The following is a 15,762-nucleotide window of genomic DNA, read 5'->3' as shown; positions in this document are numbered from 1 at the left end:
AGATTTCCTCCTTTTGCTTACAGAGGGATGAAAAACCACTTTGACACCCCAGAAAAGGTTTTTAAAGTTGCAGAGGTACTGCACTCGACTCGACTGACCCATGTAAAGAGTTCTCTGTTGGCAGAAACAGTACTGTACTCGACTGGCCTGTGAAAAGGGGTTCTAATTGCAGAAGAAATACTGCACTCGACTCGACTGACCCATGAAAAAGGTTCTCTCTTGGCAGAAGAAATACTGCACTCCATTTCAACTGACCCCCATAAAAGAGGTTCTAATCATCTAAAAAGGATATTTCTCTGACTACCAAAACAAGGGCTTTCGTGAATTGATCAGCCTTCTTTCACCCACTTCATGAACTGCTCCTTCCATCTAAATGTGTGTCATCATTTAAGGTCTGCGCGTCTCCATCATTTAAAGCCTCCATGTCTCACCATTCATCTAAGGCCTGCATGTCACATCAATCTCAAGGCCACGTATCATCACTGAATTTCTGAACTTTGAACTTGGAATTGCCTTCCCAGAATTGAGGCTTCAGCTGTAGACCAGTGGTTCTCAACCTTTTTCTTTCCACTTAACATCCCACTTTAAGTATCTCCTTTGCTATAGTTGCTCCGTGATTAGTAAGGGATCGCTTAAGGAGGGAAGAAAAAGGTTGAGAACCCCTGTTTTAATCGTCCCTCATTGACTCGTTATGTGCACCGTTTCATAACTCCAAAGGAAATGGGCCAGTGACAATTTTTCTCAAGCAAAATATTTCAGTAACAATTGTGTCTAGAGCAATGGTTCTCAACCTTCCCTTCCCACTCACATCCCGCCTTAAGCAATCCCTTACTGATCACAGAGCACCGATGGCACAGGGATTACTTAAGGCGGGATGTGAGTGGAAAGAAAAAGGTTGACAACCACTGCTGTAGTGGCTTTGGGGTATTCCACACACAAATATATTAGTGCATTGTTATAGAGTTTGTTAGATAATTGTATATAAATCTAGTTAAATGTAAATAAGTTAGTTAAATTATATAATTGTTAATTAATAATTTAAAATATTACTTTAAATATAACATTGTCTGGACCAGAAATGTAACGTTACACAAAATTTGCCATAAGCATTACCATTGCCTGGCGCCCCTTACAGTCAAAGGGAAGCAAAGCAGAGTGTCCCCAGAGTCTCTGAGTGTCCGTGGATTCACCTCCAGCACACTCCTGCAGCCGGACAGACTCCGGTTCCCTTCCGGACTACATTTAATTTAATTTCTCTTTGTTGGTGAAGACCAGGCGAGAAATCCTCAGGATAGGTTGCCCAGTCTCTTTTTTTTCTGATATTAGGTGGCATTTTATATAATACATTTTTTTGAAGGTTTCAGTTTGAGGAGATGAGAACATATTTGTTAATTGTGTAATTCAGGGTTGGCACCAGAGGGCAGCATTAGTGAATTTGAGGGGGGACGGGGACCGATGGGGGTGGGGGGAGATGGTGCTGACAGGATCTGACCTGTCAACGGGAGTGGGGGGGGGGAGTGCTAGCAGGAGCCTACCTGTCGTTGAGACCATCCCTCCGACACGGGACAAGAGGGCGCTCTTTTTATTGCGTCAAGCTTGTGATGCAGCCGGGGACGGGTGGAGGGTTGCTAGCTACTGACGCGGGGGCTGGATCTGACGGCCAGGGATGGCCACAACCGTGTCTAGGTGGGGAGGGGGAGAGCAGCACCTTGTTTTGGGGGACGAGAACAGCACTTTGTTTGGGGGGGCAATGCCCACGGATTCCACCCTCGGCCCTTTTGTCATATTTCAATTATATTTAATATTTTGATTATTTACTCCTATTCTCTTCGTGAATTATTTACCTGTAATGTGATTAATTAAAAGATTGAAAAAGAAAGACTCCAGTTCAGTTCAAACCAACCCGAGCTCCAGATCTAAACTCCAACACGATCAGGGAACCTTCAGCGCTCGAGGCCCCTTCGGGAGCCCCTTCTTACCCTCAGCCCCTGTCAAATCCCAGCTCCAATACCTGGTTCCCATGAGCAAGTCTCTCACAGTGTGCTCAAACATTTGGAACGTAGAAGGCTGAGAGGGGATTTGATAGAGGTGTTTAAGATAATGAGAGGGATAGATAGAGTTGATGTGGAAAGGCTTTTCCCATTGAGAGTAGGAGAGATGGATACAAGGGGTCATGGGTTGAGAGTTGATGGGCAAAGGTTTAGGAGTAACATGAGGGGAAACTTCTTTTCTCAGAGAGGGGTTACTGTGTGGAATGGGCTTCCGGGAAAGGTGGTGGAGGCAGGGTCAATTTTGTCATTTAAGAAAGAGTTGGATAAGTATATGGATGGGAGGGGGATGGAGGGATATGGGCAGAGTGCTGGTGTGGGATTAGAGGAGGGGACTTGGATCCGTGCAGACTAGAAGGGCCAAGTTAGCCTGTTTTCGTGCTGTAATTGTTAAATGGTTATATTTTTCCCCAAAGAATGTAGCTATCAATTCTTTCCACTTCAATGCCATCACTATGGACACGAGTTTGGACCCTTCCCCCTCTCCTGGAGTGTGTGTGTGTGTGTGAGTGTGTGTGTGTGTGTGTGTGTGTGTGTGTGTGTGTGTGTGTGTGTGTGTGTGTGTGTGTGTGTGTGTGTGCGCGTGTGTGTGTGTGTGTGGGATGTGTGTGTGTATATGGGGTGTGTGGGTGTGTGTATATATGGGGTGTGTGTATGTATGGTGTGTGTGTGTGTGTGTATGGGGTGTGGGTGTGTGTGTATGTATGGGGGGTGTGTGTGTACGTATGGGATGTGTGTGTGCATGTGTATGTAAATGCCTATGTGTGTGTGTGTGTGTGTGTGTGTGTGTGTGTGTGTGTGTGTGTGTGTGTGCACGTGCTCACATGAGGATGTGAGAGGGTGTGTGCGTTTAAATGTGTATGCCTGTCTGAGAGTGTGTGTGTGAGTGTTTGTGTGCATGTACATGTATGCGTGAGTGTGTGTGTATTTGGCTATGTGTACATGTGTACCCCAATGTCTGCACGCGTGAGGGGGTATGTGTGAAGTGGTGTGTGTGTGTGTGTGTGTGTGTGTGTGTGTGTGTGTGTGTGTGTGTGTGTGTGTGTGTGTGTGTGTGTGTGTGAGAGAGAGAGAAAGTGTGTGTGCAGAGATGGGCAGAAAAGTGGCAGATGGATTTTAATCCAGATAAGTGTGAGGTGATGCATTTTAGACGGACTAACCAGAAGCCCAAGTACAGGGTTAGTTCACTTAGGAGTGTGGATGAACAGGGGGACCTCAAGGACACCACACAGGTTGATAGGATAATTAAGAAGGTCTATGGGATGCTGGGCTTCATTAATAGGGGGATTGAGTTCAGGAGTAGAGAGGGCATGTTGAAACTCTACAAATGTGTGAGAGACCACACTTTTGTGTTCAGTTTTGGTCACCTCATTATAGGAAGGATGTGGAAGCCATGGAGAGATTTACCAGGATGTTGGCTGGATTGGGGAAACAAGTCTTATGGGACTTTTCTCTTTGGAGCAGAGAAAGATGAGAGGAGACTTGATAGAGGTCCACAAGATTATGAGAGGCATGGATAGGGTGGACGGCCAACACCTGTTTCCCAGGGTAGGAACATCAGAGGACATGAGTACAAAGTGAAGGGAGGGAAGTTTAGGGGAGACATCAAGGGTAAGTTTTTTACACAGAGAGTTGTTGGTGCCTGGAATGCCTTGCCAGGGGATGGTGGTGGAAACTGAAACATTGGGGGCATTGAAGAGACTCTTGAACACATGGATGAAAGAAAAATAGAGGGTTACGAGCAGGGAGGATTTGGTACTTTTTTTAGGAAGGAATATGTAGGTCGGCACAACATTGAGGGCCGAAGGGCCTGTACTGTGCTGTATTGTTCTATGTGTGAGGGTGTGAAGAGGTGTGTGGTGTGCCTTTGTAAGAGGGTGTATGTGTGTGTGTGCGTTTGTGTATGTGTGAATGTGCCTGTGTGTGCTTGCCTCTATGTGCATGTCTATACCTGTATGTGCGTTGGTACTGCGTGTGTGCATGTGTGTGTGAAGGGGGGGTGTGTGCATGCGAAAGGGTGTGTGTGCGTGCGCGTGCCTGTGCGAGGGTGTGCGAGTGAGGCAGTGTGGGCGAAAGTGTGGATGAGGGGGTGTGTGTGCATGCATGTATGTGTATATGTACGTGGTGTTTGTGTGCTTGTGTGTGTGTGTGTGTGTCTGTGTGAGTGTGTTTGCACTGCGTGTTGGTGTGTGTGAGGTTGTGAGTGTGAGACTGTGTCTATGTGGGAGTATGTGGGAGTGTGTGCTTGTGTGTGTGTATGTATGTGCGTGTGTGCCTGTGTGTGTACGTTAAGAAAGTGATGAGCTCTCTGACCCAGCCCTCCACATCACCCTCACATCACCAAATCCAGTAGAGAGTGGTTTGAAATGACATTAGGATATCCAGAGGTGACAGAAGGTGCCCTTTCAATACTTCTTTGGCTTGGCTTCGCGGACGAAGATTTATGGAGGGGTATGTCCATGTCTGCTGCAGGCTCGTTGGTGACTGACAAGTCCGATGTGGGACAGGCAGGCGCGGTTGCAAGGGAAAATTGGTGGGTTGGGTGTTGGGTTTTTCCTCTTTTGTCGGTGAGGTTGGCTCTGCGGTCTTCTTCAAAGGAGGTTGCTGCCCGCCGAACTGTGAGGCGCCAAGATGCACGGTTGGAGGCGAGATCAGCCCACTGGCGGTGGTCAATGTGGCAGGCACCAAGAGATTTCTTTAAGCAGTCCTTGTACCTCTTCTTTGGTGCACCTCTGTCACGGTGGCCAGTGGAGAGCTCGCCATATAACACGATCTTGGGAAGGCTAATCATTAATGGAATGCCCTTGTCTCGTGATCAAGTATCTTTGCAGTATTACTCAGAACAAATATGTTCACATTCACGAAACGATCGACGACTAACAGCCCTGAGTAATTAGCTTTCAGTTTGCTTAATTAGTCATAGTTTCTTATGAATGGATGATTTTCCCACTAATTTGCTGTTAGTTGGTGATGCCAAGTTGTGATAATTATAAAATGTCAGTAGATGGATAATTCAACTCCACTTCCCATGAAAACATTATCATTTTACATCGTCGTTGCCAAGCAAATATTCAATGATCACACAAAACAGATTTGCTCCTTGACAGAACTTGCTGGAAATATTCAACAGGGGACTTGGAACCATAGGTCCATAGAACATCACAGCACAGTAAACAGTCCTTTTGGCCCTCCTTGTCTGTGGCCAACTATTATTCTGCCCAGATGATATCCCTCCATACCCCTCCCATCCATTCACCCTTAACCCTTGTCCTCTGGTTTGTATCTCACCTACCCTCAGTTGAAAAAGCCTACCTACATTCACTCTGTCTGGACCCCTCATAATTTTAAATACCTCTAACAAATCTCCCCTCATTCTTCTACACTCCAGGGAATCAAGTCAAATTGTATAACCTTTCCCTGTAACTCAGGGATGTTGGGCTTCAATAATAGAGGGGTTAAGTTTGGGAGTCAAGAGGTCATGTGGCAACTGGTGCGGTGTGAGACCGCACCTGGAGTACTGTGTCCAGTTCTGGTCTCCATATTAGAGGAAGGATATACTGGCTTTGGAGTCGGTCCAGAGGAGGTTTACTAGGTTGATCCCTGGGATGAAGGGGTTGACTTATGATGAAAGATTAAATCGTCTAGGATTGTATTCGCTCGAGTTCAGAAGAATGAGAGGAGATCTTATAGAAACATATAGGATTATGAAGGGTATGGATAGGATAGATGTAGGAAGGTTTTTTGAGCTGGCCGGGGAAACTAAAGCGAGAGGACACAGTCTCAAGATTCGGGGGAGTAGATTTAGGACAGAGATGAGGAAAAATAGTTTTTCCCAGAGAGTAGTGAATGTTTGGAATTCTCTATCCAGGGAAGTGGTTGAGGCTGCTTCATTAGACATATTTAAAATTCGGTTAGATGAATTTTTACATGATAGAGGAATTAGGGGATATGGGGAGAAGGCAGGTAGATGGAGTTAGGTCATAAATTAGATCAGCCATGATCGTATTGAATGGCGGAGCAGGCTCGATGGACCATTTTTGGCCTACTCCTGTTCCTACGTCCTATGTTCCTATATCTACAAGTCTCTGGTGAGGCCACACTTAGAGCATTGTGTTCTGTTCTGGCCACCTCATTATAGGAAGGATGTGGAAGCTGTGGAGAGGGTATAGAGGAGATTTGCCAGGATGTTACCTGGATTGGAAATTAAGTCTTATTAGGCAAGGTTAGCAGAGCTGGGACTTTTCTCTTTGGAGCACAGGAAGGTGAGAGGACACTTTAATAAGTGACATTTCAATCTCAACAAAATTATGATAGGTATAGATAGGGTGGATGGCCAGTGCCTGTTTCCCAGGGCAGGATCAGCAAACATCAGAGGACATGTGTACAAAGTGAAGGGAGGGAAGTTTAGGGGGGATATCAGTGTGTTGTTTTTACACAAAGAGTTGTGGGGGCCTGGAATGTCTTGCCAGGGATGGTGGTGGAGGCTGGAACATTATGGGCATTGAAGAAACTCTTAGACAGGCCCATGAAGGAAAGAAATATAGAGAGTTATGGGGTAGGCAGGGTTTAGTATTTTTGTAAGGAATATATGGGTCGGCACAACATCGATGGCTGAAGGGCCTGTACTGTGCTGTTGTGTTCTACATTCAGTTGCTGAAGTCCTGGCAACATCCTAGTGAATCTTCTCTGCACTCTTTCTATCTTATTGATATCTTTCCTGTAGTCAGGTGATCAAAACTGCACACAATTCTCCAAATGTGGCCTCACCAATATCTTATCATCATGGCTACCCCTCGTGGTTGAGGATGGTCTTCGTTTCGTTGACCCACCGAGCGAAGGCGCCTGTGCGTGTTTGTTTAATGTGGACTTAAACAAGATACTTGTGAAGCACAAGATACTTCACAAATCAACCAACTAATTCCAATGGCCTGGAAACCACGATGATTGGGATGGATCCATTGCAGCCTTCGTCCGCCTTCACAGCTGTTGAATTCAGAGTAATTTCGTCTGCCTGCTCCACCGTTGAGGACCTGGTTGGATTATTCTTTGTCAAGGACCTCCCCCTCAACCTTACTGCCATGCACGGCCCTACCAGGAGCAGAGCTCTTGACGCCATCGCTCTCAGGATCACAGGACCACACAAGCTTCTCCACCACGACAAGGTGACAATCAATGGAGAAGACCTATGTCTTACACACCTTTACTATAACATCCTAACTCCTGGACTCAATGGGATCAATGGGCTGAATAGTCTGCTTTCTTGCTGTTCAAGTCTATATCATTTCATGCATCAACCTGGATGATAATGTGGTAAATTCGATCTGCAAGTTTTCAGATGACACTCAGATTGGAGGCGTTGTGGACAGCGAAGGTTTTACAAAACTTGCAAAGGGATCTGGAACAGCTGGAAAAATGGGCTGCAAAATGGCAGATGGAATTTAATGCAGACAAGGGTGAGGTGTTGCACTTTAGAAGGACAAATCAAGGAAGGACATACACAGTGAATGGTCAGACACTGAGGAGTGCGGTAGAACAGAGGGATCTGGGAATACAGATACGTAATTCCCTGAAAGTTGCATCACAGGTGGACAGGGTTGTACATAGAGATTTTGGCACATTGGCCTTCATAAATCCAAACTATTGAGTACAGTAGTTGGAATGTTATGGAAATGATGTATGTTGATAGGGTCATAGAATTGAATTATTTGTTGCCAAGTCAATTGATATATACTGATAACACTTTGTGCACTGTCCAGGCAAATCAACCTCTACATAATACTGGTAATGAAAGGATAAAACTGTCCAGCCCCCACACCCCTCCCTATCTCTGAAACCCTCTGGAGTTTATTCTTGTCCTGAGAGTTGGCGCCTCCGTACCAGGCAGGCAATGATGCAACCAGCCAGAATGCTCTCCACAGTACAGCTGTAGAAGAGAGTCTTTGGTGATGTATTGAATCTCCTCAGACATCTCACAAAGTTTGTTCAGTAAGTTTATATAGGTTAGTACAACATCATGGGCCAAAGGGCCTTTACTGTGCAGTAATGTTCTATGTTCTGATTGTACAAGTACAATCTGATGAAAAAGAGTTCTCCGATGCTCGGTACAAAACACGCAGACACACAACCAGACATAACGCACATACAGACAAACAAATGTTACGGAGTCCAGAGGACCTCAAAAACCAGCTGCAATAGATATGCACCACAACACAAAGGGTTACTTAAACAAAAGTAGTATTTAATTATAATTGAACAAGAAAACAGAATTGAACTTTAACTTATTACTTAACCTAACTACTTCATCCACCCTCTAATACTAAGCGCAGGTGTGTGTAATGTATATTTAGGATTAGAAAAGTTCTTTGGATCACAGTCCAATCTCACTGGTTGCAGGCAATTCTTGTACTGTGCACAGAAGTTAACATTAACAAAGTCTTTGGTGCTTAACAGGCAAATGGTTACCACTCAGGAGGGTTCTTGCTGGTTTTCAGAGAGAGATTCCTTTTCCAGGACATCCGCAACTGATTCCTTCTCAATCAGTCTTGCTGACGAAGCATGCTCCATTCAGGGTTCTCCAGATGATCCTCTTTCTTTCAGGTCACCTTTTACACCACCTGTGGTGCGCTGTTAGACAGAATCAGACACACACAAGGTAAAGATTATACAACAGGCTTTAATCCACAAAGATTTCCACAGAGCCAGGCTGGCTGTAGCTGCAGTAATTCTGAGAGACTTCGGAGGCCAGCGTAGGCTTATATCCCAGAGGGCGATTTATACCCGACCGAGTGGGGCTTGATCCATTCAGGTCGACTGATTGACAGCAGGCCAGGTATAGTCCTGTCCCCCTTACACTCCTGCAGGTACAGAGGCTGCCCCCTGCAGTAGGCCAACGGTACACTCCTGCAGGTACAGAGGCTGCCCCCTGCAGTAGGCCGGCGGTGTACTCCTGCAGGTACAGAGGCTGCCCCCTGCAGTAGGCCAACGGTACACTCCTGCAGGTACAGAGGCTGCCCCCTGCAGTCGGCCAGCGGTACACTCCTGCAGGTACAAATGCTGTCCCCTGCAGTAGGCCGGCGGTACACTCCTGCAGGTACAGAGGCTGCCCCCTCCAGTAGGCCGGCGGTACACTCCTGCAGGTACAGAGGCTGCCCCTGCAGTAGGCCGGCGGTACACTCCTGCAGGTACAGAGGCTGTCCCCTGCAGTAGGGCGGCAGTACACTCCTGCAGGTACAAATGCTGTCCCCTGTAGTAGGCCGGTGGTACACACCTGCAGGTACAGAGGCTTCCCCCTGCAGTAGGCCGGCGGTACACTCCTGCAGGTACAGAGGCTTCCCCCTGCAGTAGGCCGGCGGTTCATTCCTGCAGGTACAGAGGCTGCCCCCTGCAGTAGGCCGGCGGTACACTCCTGCAGGTACAGAGGCTGCCCCCTGCAGTAGGCCGGTGGTTCACTTCTGCAGGTACAGAGGCTGCCCCCTGCAGTAGGCCGGCGGTACACTCCTGCAGGTACAGAGGCTGCCCCCTGCAGTAGGCCGGTGGTTCACTTCTGCAGGTACAGAGGCTGCCCCCTGCAGTAGGCCAGCGGTACACTCCTGCAGGTACAGAGGCTGCCCCCTGCAGTAGTCCGGCGGTGTACTGCCACACCGCCGGTCTTCTCCATTGACCAGGCAGCCTTCCAAAGTTTGTCCTCCTGGAAATAATTTCTGTGACTCCTCTCTCTGTTTCATACCCTCACTCTCTGAGAGCAAAACTCTCTCCTCTCCCTGCAAAGATCACATGCTCTCCCAGGCAAGCTGCAGTATTCTGCAACCTTGTTGCTGCAAAAGTCCTACAAATATTCTGTTTTAAAATGTGTGTGTGCAAGCTGCTCTAACAATTCCTCCCAATCCACCTCTAAATACGCTGTCACACAATACATACACCGGACAAGTATTTTATCTCTACAAATAACTCAATATCATTCCATGAATATGAGAGTCTTGGATGGTTAGTGTGAACAGGTCCTTTGGTCGATCAGCGTTCTCACTGCCCGTGGGAAGAAGCTGTTCCTCAGCCTGGTAATGAAACACGAAAGTCTGCAGATGCTGTGATTGTAGTAAAAACACAGCAAAACACTGGATGAGCTCAGCCGGTGATGCAGGGTCCATCAGAAACAAAGATATATTGCCAATGTTTCGGGCCTGTGACCTCCTTCTCCCCCAGAAGCAGGAAATCTCAGAAAGTCTTGAATCTCAGACAGAGTTGCCAGGGGGAGGAGTCCAGACCAAAAAAAGGGTGTTAATTGGATAGGATAGGGGACAAGATAAGAATTTATCATGTCTGTGTGAAATGAGACAGAGAAAGCCGATGGGGGAAGAAAGGGTGGGGGTGGAGGGGGTTAAAGAAAGCCAGCAAAGTTGATACTAATACGATCCAGTGGAGGGGGCCCAGTCAGAAGATGAGGTGTTGTTCCACCAATTTGCGGGTGATCTCAGTCTGGCAGGGCATGAGACCATGGACAGGCATGCCAGCAAGGGGATGGGACGGGGAATTGAAATGGGTGGCCACTGGGAGATCCACGCTATTGCGGCAGACAGAGCTGAGGTGCTCAACAAAGCGCTCTCCCAGTCAGCATCCAGTCTTTCCGACGTAGAAGAGACCACAGCGGGAGCACTGGATGGAGTAGACAACCCCTGCAGATTCACAAGTGAAATGTTACTTCACTCAGAAAGACTGTTGGGGGCCCCAAATGGTGCTGAGGGAGGAGGTGTGGGTGCAAGTGGACCATCTCCTGCAGTCACGGGTAGGTGCCAAAAGGACGATTGATGGGGAGAGAGGAGTGCATGAGGGAGTCATGGAAGGAGTGGTCCCTGAGGAAGGCTGGGGGATGGAGAGGGGAAGACGTGTCTAGTGGTAGGATCTATATTTCTCTTGCTTGTTAGGTATCTTTACCTTTGCTCTATGAAGGACCCCGTTTGACCTGCTGAGTTTCTCCAAAGTTGTGTTTTTATTTCAACTGCAGTGTCTTCAGCCTCTTGTGCTTCACCTTTTATCTCTCTTCTCTTATCGTATCCAATGAACAATTTTTGTATGTTGTTCTCGACTCTTCCACACCCTCCCACATCCTCCTCCCCCCCCCCACCCCCGGCATGGTTGGCGCAGCGCCTTTACAGCACTGGGGTTCGAATCCCGCGCTGTCTGTAAGGAGTTTGTACGCTCTCCCTGTGCCTGCGTGGGCTTTCCCCGGGGGCTCTGATTTCCTCCCACTGTTCGAAATGAACTGGGTGTGCAGGATAATTGGGCTCATGAGCTGAAAGGGCCTTTATCTTGCATCTCCACCTGATGCTGGCTCTCGGAATTCATACAGCTGTCAGATCTGCCCCTCGAAACTGGCAGATGGAATCAACCCGCCCTCACTCAGCCTCAGGGAACTCCTCTCCACCAGGGTGGGTTCAATCCTTCCACCCCCTCCCCTCCAATCAAGCCCATCACCTCCAGGAGGAAGGGACCCCACGGCCTGAATGGCTCAAACCCTCCCCCCAACCCACCTCCCTCTCAAGGCAGCCGACAAATATCATTAGATATTAAAATGGGTGGCACAGTTAGCGTAGCGGTCAGCGCAACCCCATTACAGCGCCAGTGACTGGTGTTCGAATCCCGTGCTGTCTGTGAGGAGTTTTCTACATTGTCCCCGGGTCTCTGTGGGTTTCCTCCGGGGGCTCCGGATTCCTCTGAGGGCTCTGGATTCCTCCCACCGTTCAAAATGTACAGAGGTTGTTGGTTGATCGGTATGTTGGGCCACATGGGCTCATGGGCTGGAAGGGCCTGTTACTGTGCTGTATGTCTAATTAAATTAAAATTAAACGTTTCCCGAGCTCAATCTCACCCTCCCTTCCTGCCCTACTCAACTCTCAGCAGGACAAACCAACATCTGTGGATATCTGTGGATACACGAGGGGAGGGGATCAAGATACTGGACTGGCCACTTACAACAGGTGCATAGAAATGTCCCCTAAGCTGCATTTGCTCCATCCCAACTGATCTCTCTCTGTAACTCTGCATGGTAACTTGTACTATAGACGGAATGTGCAACTGGTGTGCTCGTAAAACAAACTTCTGCATACTTCATCTTGATATGGAACCGGAGCGTAATTTGGGTGAATTGGGTTGGAGTGCCTCTAGATGACAGGACTGTTGACCAATGAGGGAACTCTGGAGCATTTGGGAACCTCTCCTAGGTATTGTCCCTGGGGTTGGGAGAGGCTCTCTCGCTGGGACAAGGAGAGGTTGTGTGCTGAAACCGCTTGCTTAAACAGAAAGCCCCACTGAAAGGGCAGATCTATTGATTTAACAGGAGCTGATTTGAGATTGTAACCTGAATCTTGCTCTGAGCAATCAACTGCGGTTCATAAATTGGGATAAGAGAAACTGTGGGGCGGAATGTAACAGCCACATCTGGGATGGATGTAATGGAGTCCACGTTCAGTAGCAAAATTGCTCAAAAAGTCTGCAGACCCCGTGGTTGAAGTAAAAACATGACGCTGGAGAAACTCAGCAGGAGAAACGGGGTCCTTTACACAGCAGAGATACAGATACAGAACCAACGTTTTTGGGCTCCAGCAGATACCATTCCACACCTTCGCTGCATAAAGGACAATGGGTTTACCATTGTTGTGTCTTTACTTCCTCCACAGATGCTGCCTGACCAACTGAGCAATTCCATGTTCCCCGTGACTGTTCAAGTTCATTGTCACTCGTACCGAGTGGGTGGGTGTTGGGGTGTATGGGTATTGGGGCATCAGGGTGGGTGGGTGATGGAGTGGGTGGACATTGGGGTTGTGTGCTGGGGTATTGTGGAGATGGGGTCGATGGGTGTTGGGGTTGGCGGATGTTGGAGTGGGTGGGCATTGGGGTGGGTTGGCATCAGAGTGGGTGGCCATCAGGGTATTGAGGTATTGGGGCATTTGGTTGGGTGGGCATTGGGGTGAGTGGCCATCAGAGTGGGTGGGCGTTGGGGTGGGTGCTGGGATTTTGTGGTGGGTGTCATTGACCTGGAGCAGTGGAGGGTGTAGGTGGGTGGAGGGGTGGGATGGGGTGGTTTATCTCACCCTGTCAAAGGCCTAAACGTTTTTACAGGTGGGTTTTGAAATGACTGACCTGTTTGCAAGCATGCTGGGGGAACTCAGCAGGTCACAACGTTTTGGATCTGAACCCTTCCTCAGGAATGTGGAAAAACACCTGTATTAAAACGTGGGGAGGGGAGGGGAACCCCAGCTGACAGGTAAGAGGTCATAGGTGGATACAGGTGGGAGGGCTGAAGAGAAAGAAATTGAGAAGTGATGGGTGAGTGAAGGGATGGGGCCGGGGAGCGGGAGGAAAGGAGACAAGGGGAAAGAGAGAGCCAGGGGAAAGAGAGAGTCCAGGGGAGGGGATGAATGGAAATTGGAGATGTTCAGACATTTACTAGGATGTTGCCTGGAAGAGTTACAGGGAAAGGTTAAACAGGTTAGGACTTTAGGAGTGTAGAAGAAAGAGGGGAGATTTGATCGAGGTATTTAAAATTATGGGGCGAAAGACAGAGTAGATGTAGACAGGTCTTTGCACTGAGGGTCAGTGAGACACAAACCAGAGGACATGGGTTAAAGGTGAAAGGGGAAAAGTTTAGGGGAACTTCTTCACACAGAGAGTGGTGGGGGGTGTGGATCAAGCTGCCAGCTGAAGTGGTGAACATTTAAGAAGAATTTGGAGAGGTACATGGATGGGAGGGGTATGGACTGGGGTGCAGGTCAGGGGGACTAGGCTGAATTATAGTTCAGCACAGTCTAGAAGGGCCAAAGGGCCTGTTTCTGTGCGGCAGTGTTCTAGATATTGACTCCCATCTGGTTGGAGATTGCAGAGATGGAATCATCAGTGCTGTTCCTCCAGTTTGCTGGTGCCCAAGATTCCTGGTTAGATTTCTCATCAGGAATCTTGTAACGCATTCCTTCCACCTGCTTCACCTGACCGACTGCTTCCTGAAGGCTGCAGCAAGGCAGTTTGGGCGGGGCATGTTCCCGGGAATGCAGGCGGACAGGAGTGACGGTTTCACCAGCATGGTCACAGAGATGCCTCGCCTCTGTGGAAAGACCGAGGCTCCCCTCGGGGGAGGCAACATCAAGGGGTGAACGGAGAACAGTACAGGAAGAGGCCCTTCGACCCGCACTGCCTGCACCAGCTGTGACACCAAATTGACCGGAATCTCTTCTGCCTGCACAGACATCTGCCCAGTGGCCACCGCTTCGGATCGGTGCCCCACTCCCATACACCCATGGCCTCGCGTACTACCCCACCAAGACCATCCGTAAATTGGAGGGACACTTGATTTTCTGTATGGGCGCTCTCCAGCCAGACGGCATTAACATCGGCTTCTCCAGGGTCTGCTAACCTGCCCTCTGTTCCCCCTCCCTTCCCCATCCCTCTGACTTCTTTTCTCTCCTTTCCATTCCCACAGCAACACCCCCTCCCCCTGTTTTCTGGTGTGCCCTCCCTCTCTCCCTTATCCACCTTTTACCTCCTGCCTGTGGTCCTGTCCCCTTCCCCCTTCCCCCTTCCCCCCACCATTTTGTTCGGACACCTGCCTCCATTTTGCCTGTACCTTGATGAAGGGCTCAAGCCCGAAACGTTGGTTATGTATCTTCACGTCTCCTTGTTAAAGTGCGCAGTGCGACCTGCTGAGTTTCTGCAACATCCTGGTTTCACTTCAGCCATGGTGCCCGCAGACTCTTGTGTTTTACTTTCTTACAATATGCCCTGAATAATTCTATGTCTGTCTAGAGGCCTGTTAAACGTGACTGTTGTCTCTGCTTGCATGTATGTCCTGGTTTTCAGGGACTAGCAACATGTGCATATACTCCAGGACTGGTGTTATACCCAGCCACCAGCTGTAGTTTACCCATGGACCCAGTCTGGAGTATATATTATATACAATGACTGGAGTCCAAAGGTGTATTGGGGAGACATGGGGCTCATAGGTCAGAAGGGTCTGTTCTGTCTACATTTAAATTTTGCAAAATTAAGTAAAAATTGCAGGACAATTTGCAACACACAAACGTGCTGGAGAAACTCAGCAGGTTGCGCAGCGTCCAGAGGGAGTAAAGGGGAGCCCATGTATCGGGATTGAGTCTGATGAAGGGCCCAGGGCCGAAACGTTGGTTCCCCTTCCCTTCCTGTGGACACTGCATGGCCTGCTGAGTTTCTCCAGCATGTATATGCAATGTGTTACAAGCCCAGAGGACCCCAAAACCCAGCAGCAATAGAAATTCACCAAAACAAATGGTTACTTAAAAGTTGCTTTTAATTATCTTTAAACATGAAAACAGAATCACACTTTAACTCTTATATTAACCTAACTTAACCCTCTTCTAATGCTAAGCACACGTGTGTGTAATGTGTATATAAGCTCAGAAACTTCTTTGGTTCACAGTCCAATCTCACTTCTCATTCTTCCAAGTTCACTGGCTGCAGGAAATTCTTATACTGTGGATAGAATTTAACATGTATAAAGTTCACCAGGCTTTGGTGCTTGAAAGGTAAATGGTTACTGCTCAGGAAGGTTCTTGTTGGTTTTCAGAGAGAGATTTGTTGTTCCAGAACCTCGACAACTGATGTACTTCCATCAGTCACTTCAGTGTCTTGCTGAAGAAACTTGACCCCTCAGGGTTCTCCAGATGATAACCTCTTTCTTTCAGGTCACCACAGA

The sequence above is a fragment of the Narcine bancroftii genome, chromosome 1, assembly GCF_036971445.1.
Source record: "Narcine bancroftii isolate sNarBan1 chromosome 1, sNarBan1.hap1, whole genome shotgun sequence".
NCBI lineage: Eukaryota > Metazoa > Chordata > Chondrichthyes > Torpediniformes > Narcinidae > Narcine > Narcine bancroftii.
Note: the sequence above shows the minus strand (reverse complement) of the source record.